Here is a 13166-nt window from a genome sequence, read left to right as displayed (position 1 = left end):
TCTTTGTTTCTGTGACAGGTCACTCAGTATTATTGACTCTAGTTCCATCCAGGTTGCTGTGAAGTTCATGATTTTGTTCTTTTTTATGACTGCGTAGTAGTCCATCGTGTATATGTACCACATTTTTTAAATCCAGTCTTCTTTTGATGGACAGTATGGTTGATTCCAGGTTCTTGCTATTGTGAACAATGCTGCGATAAACATACGTGTGCAGGTATCTTTTTTATAGAGTGATTTGAGTTCCTCAGGGTGTGTTCTCAGTAGGGGGATTGCGGGGTCATATGGGAGATTGATATTTAGAGCTTTTAGGAATCGCCACACTGTTTTCCATAGAGGTTGCACTAGTTTAAACTCCCACCAACAGTGTAGGAGTGTTCCCTTTTCACCACACCCTCTCCAGCAACTGTTATTTTTTGAGTTATTGATAATGGCCATTCTGACTGGAGTTAGGTGGTATCTCAGTGTGGTTTTGATTTGCATCTCCCTGATGATTAGTGAGGTTGAACATTTCTTCATGTGTCTGTTGGCTGCTCAGATGTCTTCCTTTGAGAAATGTCTGTTCATATCTTTTGCCCACTTTATAATGGGGTTGTTTGTTTTTTCTTTTCAGCACGTTTGAGTTCCTTGTAGATCCAAGATGTTAAGCCTTGTCGGACCTGGAGTTGGCAAATACTTTTTCCCAGTCTGTGGGCTGTCTCCCTGCTCTCTTGATGGTTTCTTTGACTTTGCAGAAACTTGTCAGTTTAATGAGGTCCCACTTGTCTATCTTATCTCTTACGGCCTGTGGGTTTCGGGTTTTGTTCAGGAATTGGATGTCAGTTCCAATTTCCATAAGGGTATGTCCTGCATTTTCTAAGGTTCTTATGTTTTGAGGTTTTACATTTGAGTCTCTGATCCATTTAGAGTTAATTTTTGTGTATGGGGATAGATAGGGGTCTTGTTTGAGTCTTCTGCATGTGGTCAGCCAGTTTTCCCAGCACCATTTGCTGAATAGGTTCTCCTCTCCCTAGTGGTAGGTGGTGGAGGCTTTGTCGAAGATGATTTGGTTGAGAAATTGAGGTTTAGCTTTTGGAATCTCAATTCTATTCCATTGGTCTATATGCCTGTTTTTGTACCAATACCAAGCTGTTTTGATGATTGTAGCTTTATAGTAAAGTTTGAAGTCTGGTAATGTGATACCGCCTGCTTTGTTTTTTTTTTGCTGAGGATTGTTCTGGCTATTCTTGGTCGTTTGTGTTTCCATATGAATTCCTGTATTGTTTTTTCTAGGTCTGAGAAAAATGTTGCTGGTAATATACCCCACATCTTTAAAATAAAAGAGAGAGAGAGAGAGGGAAAAGAATTCAGGACTCTAAATCCATCCAAGTTGCTGCAAAGCCCATGTTTGCCCTTCTTTATAACTGTACAATATTCCATTGTGTATATGTACCACATTTTTTTAATCCAGTCCAGTTTCGATGGGCAGCACAGTTGGTTCCATGTTTTTGCTATTGTGAATAATGCTACAATAAACATGAGTGTGCAGGTCTCTTTTTGTAGAGTGATTTAAGTTCCTCCGGGTATATTCCTGGGGGAGAGGGTGGAGGTGGGATTGCTGGATCGTAGAAACAAAAAACTGAGTACCACAAGACCTCTCTCATAAGCAGACTCTGAACATTTATCTTAATACTATAATAAAGGGATTGGCAGTAGTGGAATACTGCCAGAATGCGGGGGAAGGGGGTGACACAACATCAATAAGGGGTGACACAACATCAATAAGGGTGACACAACATCAAACCAGGCAAAGTGGGGACCAAAAGGAGGCCCAAACTTTACCTGTATGATGACCACTTGTATACCTCATCCTGAATTGTACCCCACATCTTTAAAATAAAATAAAATAAAATAGAACTCAGGACACTCCTGGTCTATTCCGCCAGCCTTCCCAGGTAAGAGGAAGCCCCACTTTAGAAAAAAGGAATGTGTTCTCATTGAGTGGAAAGGTGGGAGCCAAGCTTCATGCTGCAGGCCCTCATTAGCTAAGATCACCGAAGGGCTTTGGCTCCTCCAGCTACCTCTGAGCTGGCGGCTGTAAGGGTCATGTTTGATCCGCAGAGGCCCAGCAGCTGCCAGATTTGGCCACAAGTGTTTACCCCACTGTGCTGGCAAACGCCCTCCTCGCCAGCTTCGGCACCTTCTCAGATTCATCAACAAATAGCTTTTCACTCTCAAGGCACTTGGTCTCTAAGAGTTCTCTCTCAAAGGATCCCCTCCTGTCTCCAAAGGACACTTAAGAGCACAAGCAACTTTGAGGGACTTAGCAAAAGACAGCACACAGGTCTTGTCTCTGTCTTTTATTTTTTTTTAATTTTAGATTCAAACGTGTGAGAGTTTGTTGCATGGAGATATTGTGTGATGGAGAAGATTTCTATTGGCCCCATCACCCAAATGATGAGCATGGTGCCCAACGGGTGGTTTTTCAACCCTACTTCCTTGCCCTCTCCCTCTTTAGGACTCCCCAGTGCCTGTGGTCCCTATCTTTATGTCTGTGTGTACCCAGTGTTTAGCCTCACTTACTAGTAAGAACATGCGATATTCGGCTTTCTGTTTCTGTGTTGACTCCCTTAGAATAATGGCCTCCGGTGGCATCCATGTTGCTGCAAAGAGATGATTTGTTTTTTTTATGGCTGTGCAGTATTCCAGGTGTATAGGCATCACATTATCTTTTCTTTTCTTTTCTTTCTTTTTTTTTGAGTTGGAGTGTCACTCTGTAACCCAGGCTGGAGTGCAGTGGCCACCGCAGCTTCAGCCTTCCACCTCAGCCTTCCGAGTAGCTGGAACTACAGGCGAGCGCCACCACGCCCAGCTAATTTTTTAATTTATTGTAGAGATGAAGTCTCGCCAAATTGTCCATACTGGTCTTAACCCCTGGGCTCAGTTAATCCTTTTATCTCAGCCTCCCAAAGTGCTGGGATTATAGGCGTGCGCCACCGCGCCCAGCTGGCACCACATTTTCTTTATCCAATCCGATGCTGGTGAACACTTAAGTTTGATTATAGATAAGTTGGTCAGAGAAAGTGGACACTTCAACCATCTTCTCTAAAATCGAGTCTTACATTCTTACTTCCAACTTCCCTCACCTGGCTTGTGTTTCCTCAACCATCTTTCACCTCCTAACAGGGTTTCCTTTGTTACTGGTAATTGTCCATCCCCTTTCACCAGGATTTAAGCTCAATAAGGGCAAAACTTTTTGTTGGTTTTGTTCGCCAATGTGAAAAAAATATATATTACCAGTGCTTGACATCATCACCAGCTTAAGTAGCACTTACTATATGCCAAGCATTGCTTTATCCACTTTGTATCAATTAAGTAGTTTAATCCTCACAAGAAGCTATGGGGAAGACACTATCAGGATACCCATTTTATAGATAAATGAACTGAGGGGACAGGAAAAGTGGCTAATGTTTGTAATCCAAAACTTTGGGAGGCCGAGGCAGGAGGATCGCTTGAGGCCAGGAGCTCAAGACCAGCCTGAGAAACACAGTAAGAACTCTTTACAAAAAAAAACACTAATTAGTCAGGCATGGTGGCACACGCCTGTACTGCCAGTTCCCTGGGGGACTGGGGCAGGAGTATCACTTGAGCCCAGGAGGTCAAAACTGCAGGGAGGTATGATCACACCACTGCACTTGACCTGGGCCACAGAACGAGACATGGTCTCCTTAAAAAAGAGAAACCGAGACACAGAGAATTAGGTAACTTGTCTAAGGTCACATAGTTAATGAATGACAGAATTGAAATCTGAACCTAGGTTTACCTTTCCTTGACCACTGGGGCATACCACCAAGAATCAAAACAAAATAGTACCCGGCACATAGTAGGACTCAATAAATGAATGCAAGACGAAATCAACGGAACTGTGAAGAGACCTCTCGGGCAGGGAATCTGATCTGCTATTCCACCACTGCGGCCGCCACCACTGTCCCCTCTTCCTCTCTCTAGGGGGCCCTGTGTTTCCTCAACAGATTTCCTTTCTCTCTTGCTCCTTCCCTCCCTTCTCCCCACTCTTTTCCTGCTGTGTTTCCTTCACTCCTTCTTCTTCCCTTCCCTCTTCCTCTCCTCCTCCCTCCATCTCTCCTTCCCTGGGCCACATTGGACAGGAAGTGCTGCTTTATGAAGTGGTGCAGCTAGGTAACCAGCCCCCTCCAGTCATTCTTTCCTCTGGGCCACAGATCTCTGAGGACCTGAAATACCAGGATCTAGAAGGGCCACAAATATGCATGAAACCAATTATCTGAGCTCAATAAAGGAAGCTCAGAAGGGAGGCGGGGGCAGGGGAGAGAAACGTACGTGTCCAACAACTCTGATACCAAAAATGCAGACTGAGCTGAGTGCCGAAGAAGGGAAACAAGGTTAGGGTCAGGAGGTCGATGAAGTAGGACTTCTGCATTTTTTTGAGTGAGAGTCTCACTCTGTCGCCCAGGCTGGAGTGCAGTGGCACAATCATGGCCACTGCAGCCTCAACCTGCTGGGCTCAGGTGATCCCTCCGCCTCAGCCTTCCAAGTAGCTGGAACCACAGGCGTGCGCCACCATGCTCAACTAATTTTTTTCTTGATTTATTGTAGAGTCGAGGTCTCGCCAAGTTGCCCAGGCTATTCTTGAACCTCCAGGCTCAAGCAATCCTCTCACCTCTGCCTCTCAAAATGCTGGGATGACAGGTGTGAGTCACTGCACCTGGCCGAGGACTTGAGTATTTAAAAGTGCTTCTTGGGTGAGTAATATTCCATTGTGTATATGTACCATATTTTCTTTATCCAGTCCACTTTTGATGGGCAGCACGGTTGGTCCCATGTTTTTGCTACGTGAATCATGCTGAAATAAACATTTGCGAACAGGTATCTTTTTTATAGAGTAATTTGAGTTCCTCCAGGCATTTTCCCAGAAGAGGGTATTATGCAACCATAAAAAAAATTATGGACTTCGCAGCAACTTGGATGGATTTAGAGTGTATAATACTCAGTGATTTATCACAAAAACAAAGATCTGAGTACTACATATACTCACTCATAAGTAGACCCTGAACATTCATCATATAAGAAAGGGATTGGCAGTAGAGGGGAACTGCCAAGGGGGGTTACATAATACCAATAAGGATACCCAATCTCAAACCAGGTGAAGTGGGAATCAAGGGGAGACCCAAACTTTACCTGTACAATGACCATTTATCTACCTAACATCTTTAAGATTTAAATTTTAAAAAACCTGAGTATGATCGACTCCAGATCCATCCAAGTTGCTGCAAAATCCATATATTTGTCCTTCTTTAGGGCTGCATAATATTCCATTGTGTATATGTACCACATTTTAATAATTTAAAAAATTTAAAAAACAAAATAAGAACTTTACAAAAGTTGTTCTACGCCTTCCTTTTACGTTTCCATCTTTATGTATTTTTTAGTGGACATAATACATTAATGTTGATAATTTATGAAAAAAGTAAAAGTGCTTCATGGAAGAGGTAGCATTAGGCTTTGTGGGTCATGCTTGTCACCCAGAGATGGAGTGCCCAGGGTGTGCCCCAGGTTGCAGACCTGTGAGAACTGTTTGGCATTCCCAGGCATTCTCCTCCACGGGGGAGATGCCTTTCCTCAAGTGAGATAAGGGCCAGACCTGAGCGAGGTATGGGCTGGTGGCCATCTCGCTGGTCATCTTGCTCTTGCCATCACCAGAAGCCGACCAGGCTGCCCCCACTTCCTGCCACCGCCCTTTCTCTTGTTCCCCCTTCCTTGCTTTTTCCCCTTCTGGTCACATGTTCTCCTTTCCAGCTCTGTCTATATCGCCTTCTTACCTACAACCACTCCCAGGTCAATTTCAGCCCTTTCGTGCTCCTACTATGTGCCAGGGCCAGGGCCAGGTAGGGCATTCCTATCCTCACCCCCTACAGCCAGTGACTTGCCATCTGGGAAACGAAAACCTGGGATCCTGTGATCTTGCAAGTTCCTTCCAGCTGCGTCGTCCTAGGGAAGTATTTGAATGCCCTCCTTTTGAAGTGCCAACTTCTGTAGGAAAATGATTACCATAAAAATGTTTCTAGGCTGGTGCACTGGCTTCTGTCAGGGCCTTGCTGTTTGACAACCGCTGTGCAGCCTTAACCGCTGTGCAGCCTTAACCGCTGTGCAGCCTTAAATATTTCACTGTAGGATGCCATCCTTGCCCTGGCTTCAGGGGCCTAGAATAATACCCCATTACAGGCTTTCCCTGTTTTATGAAGAAAGAAAGATTCATTCACTCATTCAGCTTTGCCCAACTGTGTACACAAGCCTATACTAGGTGTTATTAAAAAATATGTCTGATCTCACTGTGGACTCAGAGAACACAAAATCATCTGCTTTTTGGAGGAAGGCACTAGTCATAAAGCATAGTTCATCATGTCTTCCATGCTAGGTGAGAACCCTTCTGCTCCGCTCATTGCTCACCTAGTCAGGAGATGCCACTGCACCGTAACTCAAAGATTCTAATATTTTGAGTCCCTGTAGTCCCATCCACATTTAGTTCTGATGTTTGACAAGGTCACGCAGGAGCTCTGGACAGTTACACTTGCCCTCAGATATTTTATCCCTGTGCAGTTCTCTTTCTCCTATGACCCAGCTGCCTCTTTCATCAGGACTTGGCAATTGATCTGATCAAGTGACTATTGTACCCATTAGGTCATCAGGTCCTCAAAAACCATTTCCAGATGAAACAAATGAACATTCAGCTAGGACACGCTAGAGGAACCGAGATTCAAGTCCAGGCCTTGACTCCAAGTCTAGTTCTTTCCACTACAACCCAGCTGCGTCCCTACTGGATCTTACATGTCTGTCTGCCTTGTGGGCACATAGGTGAGATGCCCCAGGGATCAGTGTGTGGACACATATTTGGCTCTAAAAATCCACCAGGTAGTCAGAGAAGATTTGACAGCGACTGCATAGAGGCTTGGGGGACTTGCTGACAGTCAGGTCAAGGCAGTGAGATGTGATCACCAACAAGTCTTAGGCAAGGTGAGCTGAGATGAGTGTCCTGATCACAGGGAGAAGATACTCAGGCTGACCTCTGCAACTGATGGGTTACTCATGAAAACAGACCAGCCATTTGACTATCTCGGGAGGCACTGAGCTCCTTGTTCCTGGAGAGGGGAAATAGAGACTGGATGAACACTTGGCACTTGGCAATTCTGAGAAGGATTTTTGTGTGTGTGCAATGGCGTGAGCGTCCATGGATGCACACACTCCCAGAGGCGGCGCCTGTTCTAAACTTGCCTTGGCGAGCTCAGGGCCTTTTTGGGAGGAGAGGTAGGGAATGCTAGCTGCCTGGGCCCACGCCTGAGACGTGTGGAAAGCCAGGTACCCGTGTCATGTGCTCAAATGGACAATGAGGCACCAAAGTGAAGATGACACTCCCAAGATAAAATGGGTGACAGATAGATGGCAGGCTACAGTGGCGAGACTGCTTTCTTTCTTGGTGCAGAACTTTCCAGCAGAAATATTTTAACCACAATTCTGCAGTCAGATTTCAACCTGACTTTGAATCAAGGGCCTGAGCACACAACTTCTCCAAATCAGAATTTCCAAAAGATCAGTTATTTTTGTGGTGGAAACATTGGCCTTCCTGGTTGACAAATGTCCATGGGAGAGCCTGCCTGGATGAACCTCTCTAGGAGGCAGCCTCTCTCTCATCCCCTCTCTGGCTTCTTCAGGTCTGATGTACCAGCCTGCCCACCACTAGTGTTGCTGGACATAGCCCTTCTCAAAGAGTCTGAGATTCCCTAGGGCTTTACACTTGGCAGCCTCAGAGCTTGGAGGTGGGTGATAAGGTGAGAAGACATGCTTGGCCTTTATCCATTTTAAGTGCACTAGGTCAGACATACACTCCAGGCCCTCTTCCTGGGAATCACTTTCGAAACAGATCTTGTAAATTCTCCTCCTTCTGGCTTCAATACTTTCACAGCTGAGTTTAGCTAGCACAGAAGCAGAAAGGGAGGTGAGAATTGGAGACAAGGCATGGGAGCCAGAAGGGAGGACCTAGAAAGATTCTCAGTGCAGCTCAATGTCACAACTTTGACTGAGGGCACGCGTTCAAAATCCGGTGCTGTGATAGAGGGATGAAAAAGTCACCAGCCGTGTTCCCCTCTCTCCCACTGGTGTGCGGTCTCCAGTGGGGGAGACAAGAAGTCCCAATGACTTGTAATGGGAATTAGAAAAGATCAAGAACTAACTCTTAGGCCCAAAGTGCCACTGGAGATGCAAAGTCATCAAGGTGTGTGTGTGGTGGAGGGACACCGTGGAGGGTGCAGAGGGGGAGCTATGTATAGGAGAGCACACTGGAGAGGAGGGTATGGTGAGACCACACTGGGAACCTGACCTGGGAGCCAGAGGAGCCAGGAAAGGGCTCAGTTGTCTTCACAGCATACACTCATGCATGCATGTGAGTGTGTGTGCACACACATGCGCGCAAGTACACACACACACACACACACACACACACACACACACACACACACACACTTCTTGGCTTTTAGCACGTCTATGTTAAAAAGGCAAATACAAATTAACAGATTTAGTTCTTCCTGCTGAAAAATAAGAGACTCCTCCTGCTCTGATTTATTTCAGAATTTTTTTTTTCTGTTCTTTTCAAGTATCGACATCTTTACAATGATGCCTCTTGCTACTATCACAAGTCAGGAATTTTCCTCACGGACCCAGGAACCATCTTTATGAAATGCAATTACCAAGAAAGATAACGTGTGACCTCTCGGTTTCCCGAGAGAAAATTGGTCTTACTTCCACTATCACGTGACTCCAAATTGCAAGGCTTACAAAATACAGTGGTGTGTATCCACTTAGCTATACAGGCATACCTCATTTTATTGCAACTTGTTGTATTGCACTTCGCAGGTGTTGCAGACTTGTTTTTTTGCAAGTTGAAGGCTTGTGGCAACCCCCCGTCGAGCAAGTCTATTTGCACCATATTTCCAACAATATGTGCTCACTTTCTGTCTCTGAGACATATTTTGGTAATTTTGCAGTATCTCAAACTTTTTAATTATAATAATAATGAAATGTATTATGGCGGCCAGTGCACATTGATCTTACTATTGCAATTGTTTGGGGGTAGCACAAATTAAACGCACATAAGATGGTGAACTCAATCCATGAATGTTGTGTGTTCTGACTGCTCCTCTGACCAGCCATTCCTCCATCTCTTTCCCTCTCCTTGGGCTTCCCTATTTCCTGAGACACAACAGTATTGAAATTAGGTAAATAAATATCCCTGCAATGAGCTCCAAGTATGCTTAGTGAAAGGAAGACTCGCATGTCTCTCACTTCAAGTCAAAAGGTAGAAATTATTAACCTTAATGAGGAAGGTATGCCAAACGCTGAGACTGGCTGAAAGCTAGGTCTCCTGCACCAAGCAGTTACCCAAGTTGTAAGTGCAAAGGAAAAGTACTGAAATAAATTTAAAAGTGTTGCCTTAGTGAACACTCAAATGAGAAGAAACTGAAACAGCCTTGCTGCTGATAGGGAGAAAGTTTGGGTGGTATGGGTAGAAGATGAAATCAGATACAAATTCCTTTAAGCCAAACCCTAATTAGTCAGGGCAATGCTGTACCTCTCTTCCATCCTGTGAAGGCTGAGGGAGGTGAGGAAGTTACAGAAAAAAAGTAGGAAACTAGCAGTGGTTAGTTCATGAGGTTTAAGGAAAGAAACCATCTCCAGAACATACAAGTGCAAGGTGAAGCTCAGGTGCTGATGGAGAAGCTGCAGCAAGTTCTCCAGAAGATCTAAGATCACGGATGAAGGCGGCTACACTAAACAACAGATTTTCAATGTCGACCAAACAGCCTTCTATTGGAAGAAGATGTCATCTAGGATTTTCATAGCTAGAGAGGAGGTGTCAATGTCTCGCTTCAAAGAACAGGCTGCCTCTCTTGTTAAGGGACAAAGGCAGCTACAGGCTTTAAGTTGAAGCCATTGTTCATTTACCATTCCCAAATCCTAGAGCCCTTAAGAACTATGCTAAATCTATTCTTCCTGTGCTCTATAAACGCAACAACAAAGCCTGGATGACAGCACATCTGTTTATAGCATGATTTACTGAATATTTGGAACCCAATGTTGAAACTTACTGCTCAGGGAAAAAAGATTCCTTTCAAAATATTGTTGCTCATTAGCAATTCATCTAGTCATCCAAGAGCACTAATGAAGATATACAAGGAGATCTGTTGTTTTCATTCCTGTGAACACAATCTCCATTCTGAAGCCCATGGATCAAGGAGTTATTTTGACTTTCAGGTCTTAGTATTTAAGAAATATATTTCATCAGTTGGGCATGGTGGCTCATGCCTGTAATCCCAGCACTTTGGGAATCCAAGGGGGGAGGACTGCTAGAGCCCAGGAGTTCAAGACCGGCCTAGGCAACACAGTGAGATCTCATCTTTACCAAAAAAATTATAAAAATTAGCCGGGTATGGTGGCATGTGCCTGTAGTCTCATCTACTCAGGAGGCTAAGTCTGAAGGATTGCCTGAGTGCAGGGGGTCAAGGCAGCAGTGAGCCATGATCATGTCATTGTACTCCAACCTGGGTAACAGAATGAGACTCTGACTCAAAAAAAAAAAGAGAGAGAGAGAGAGAGAAATATATTTCATAAGACCACAGATGCCACAGATAGTGATTCTGCTAATGAATCTGGGCACAGTAAATTGAAAACCTTCTGGAAAGGATTCACCATTCTAGATGCCATTGAGAACATTTGTGATTTATGGAAGGAGGTCACAATATCAACAATAACAGGAGTGTGGACAAAGTTGATTCCAACCTTCATGGATGACTTTTAGAGGTTAAGACTTCAGTGTAACTGCAGACGTGGTGCAAATAGCAAGAGAACTAAAATTAAAAGTGAAACCTGAAGATGGGACTGAATTCCTGCAATCTCATGATAAAGCTTGAACAGATGAGGAGGCGCTTCTTATGGATGAACTGAGAAAGTGGTTTCTTTCTTTCTTTTTTTCTTTCAGAGACGTCTATACGGTAGAAAGTGTTTCCTTGAGATGGAATATACTACTGGTGAAGATGATGCTTTGTTAAAATAATAGGATTAGAATATTATATAAACTTAGCTGATAAAGCAATGTCAGCATTTGAAAGGACTGATTTCAATTTTGAGAGAAGTTCTATTGTGAATAAAATGCGATCAAACATCATTGCCTGCTATTGAGAGATCATTCGTGAAAGGAAGAGTCAATTGATAAGACAAGCTTTGCTATTATCTTATTTTAAGAAATGGCCATAGCCACCCCAATCTTCACCAAGCACCGCCTTGGTCAGTCAGCAGCCATCATCACTGAGGCGAGACCCTCCCTCAGCTAAAAGATTAGGACTCACTGCAGGCTCAGATGATCATGACCACTTTTAGCAATAAAGTATTTTAAAAATTAAGATGTGCACATTGTTTTTATGGACATAATGCGATTGCATACCTAATAGACTACTACAATATAGTATAGTAGTGTAGTATCATTCATATAAACTTGGAAACAAAACATTCTTGCGATTTGCTTTATTTTCCTATTTGCTTTATTGGGGTGGTTTGGAACCAAACCCTCAATGTCTTTGAAGCATGCATGCCTTGTATGAGATTTCTGTCTTTGCAATCTCTTGAGCCGGTTGCCTGTGATCCACATCACTTTCGGACTTAATGCTCATTTAGTAAAATTGTTTTGTTTTTCTTGTACCTTTATGGAGAGGTTTTCTGGGCTGGGAAAATATTTTGTTCTTAATTATATTTTCCACAATGTACACAAATTCACAGGCATGCACACACACACACACACACACACACACACACACACACACAGTCACCCATATCCTCACACACACAATGAAGCACACTGACACACTCGCAGACACACACACTCACTTACACAGTCACTAACTCTAGCACACACACCTCTTCGCCCTGGGCCTCTTGGAAGGTGCTCTCTTCTTCCCAGTACAACAGCTGAGGAGCAGCCTAGGACTGCACAGCCAAGAAGGCAAAGCCCACGCACCCGGTCCTGGAATGCTTTGTCTTTTATTATGTTTTTTTTTTTTTTAATCCATGCCCCAATCACCAGCTCCTCCTTGTCTTGTTTCTCCTGAATTTCATTTTCCTGCTGCAGCAGCGTTTTCCCTCTCTCTGGTCTGTATCCCTCCCTCTCTTCCCTCCTTCCAAGTCAGAGTCTCACTCTGTCGCCCAGGCTGGAGTGCAGGGACACGCTCCCAGCCACTGCAGCCTTGACCTGCTGGGCTCAGGTGATCCTTCCACCTCAGGTTTCCAAGTAGCTGGAACTACAGGCGTGCACCACCAGGTCCAGCTGATTTTTTTTTATGTATTGTAGAGATAAGGTCTCACTAAGTTGCCTAGGCTGGTCTGGAACCCCTGGACTCAGGCAATTCTCTCGCCTCGGCCTCCCAAAGTTCTGGGATTACTTACAGGCTTGAGTCACTGCAACAGGGCTATATCTCTCTTTCAACCCACACAGGGAAAAAGTAAAAACGGAGAACAGGAAAAATAAGAAGTCAAAACAAAATGTGTAGCTGTTTCACATTGTGATCCTGCAAGAACTTCGGGTTTTCTCTTGGATTTCTCTCACTCACGAATTCACCAATTATGTGTATATATATATATTATATATATATTATATTATGTGTATATATATATATATTATATATATTATATTATGTGTATATATATTATATATATATTATATTATGTGTATATATATTATATATATTTTATTATGTGTATATATTATATATATTATATTATGTGTATATATATTATATATATTATATTATGTGTATATATTATATATATTATATTATGTGTATATATTATATATATTATATTATGTGTATATATATTATATATATTATATTATGTGTATATATATTATATATATTATATTATGTGTATTTATATACACACATATACAATTATGTGTGTGTGTATATATATATATATTCAACAAATATTGGGGAGTGCAGCTCCAGATGGGAGTGCTAACCTCCACAGGATGGGGCACTAGAGGCCTAGTGGGCGGGGCCAGCCCAGCTCCGCCCCCAGGCCAATGAGAGCGGCTCGAGCTGAACGGGGGGGGGGGG

The sequence above is a fragment of the Carlito syrichta genome, unplaced genomic scaffold (assembly GCF_000164805.1).
Source record: "Carlito syrichta isolate Samal-C Ts95f unplaced genomic scaffold, Tarsius_syrichta-2.0.1 Scaffold126637, whole genome shotgun sequence".
NCBI classification, from domain to species: Eukaryota; Metazoa; Chordata; class Mammalia; order Primates; family Tarsiidae; genus Carlito; species Carlito syrichta.
Note: the sequence above shows the minus strand (reverse complement) of the source record.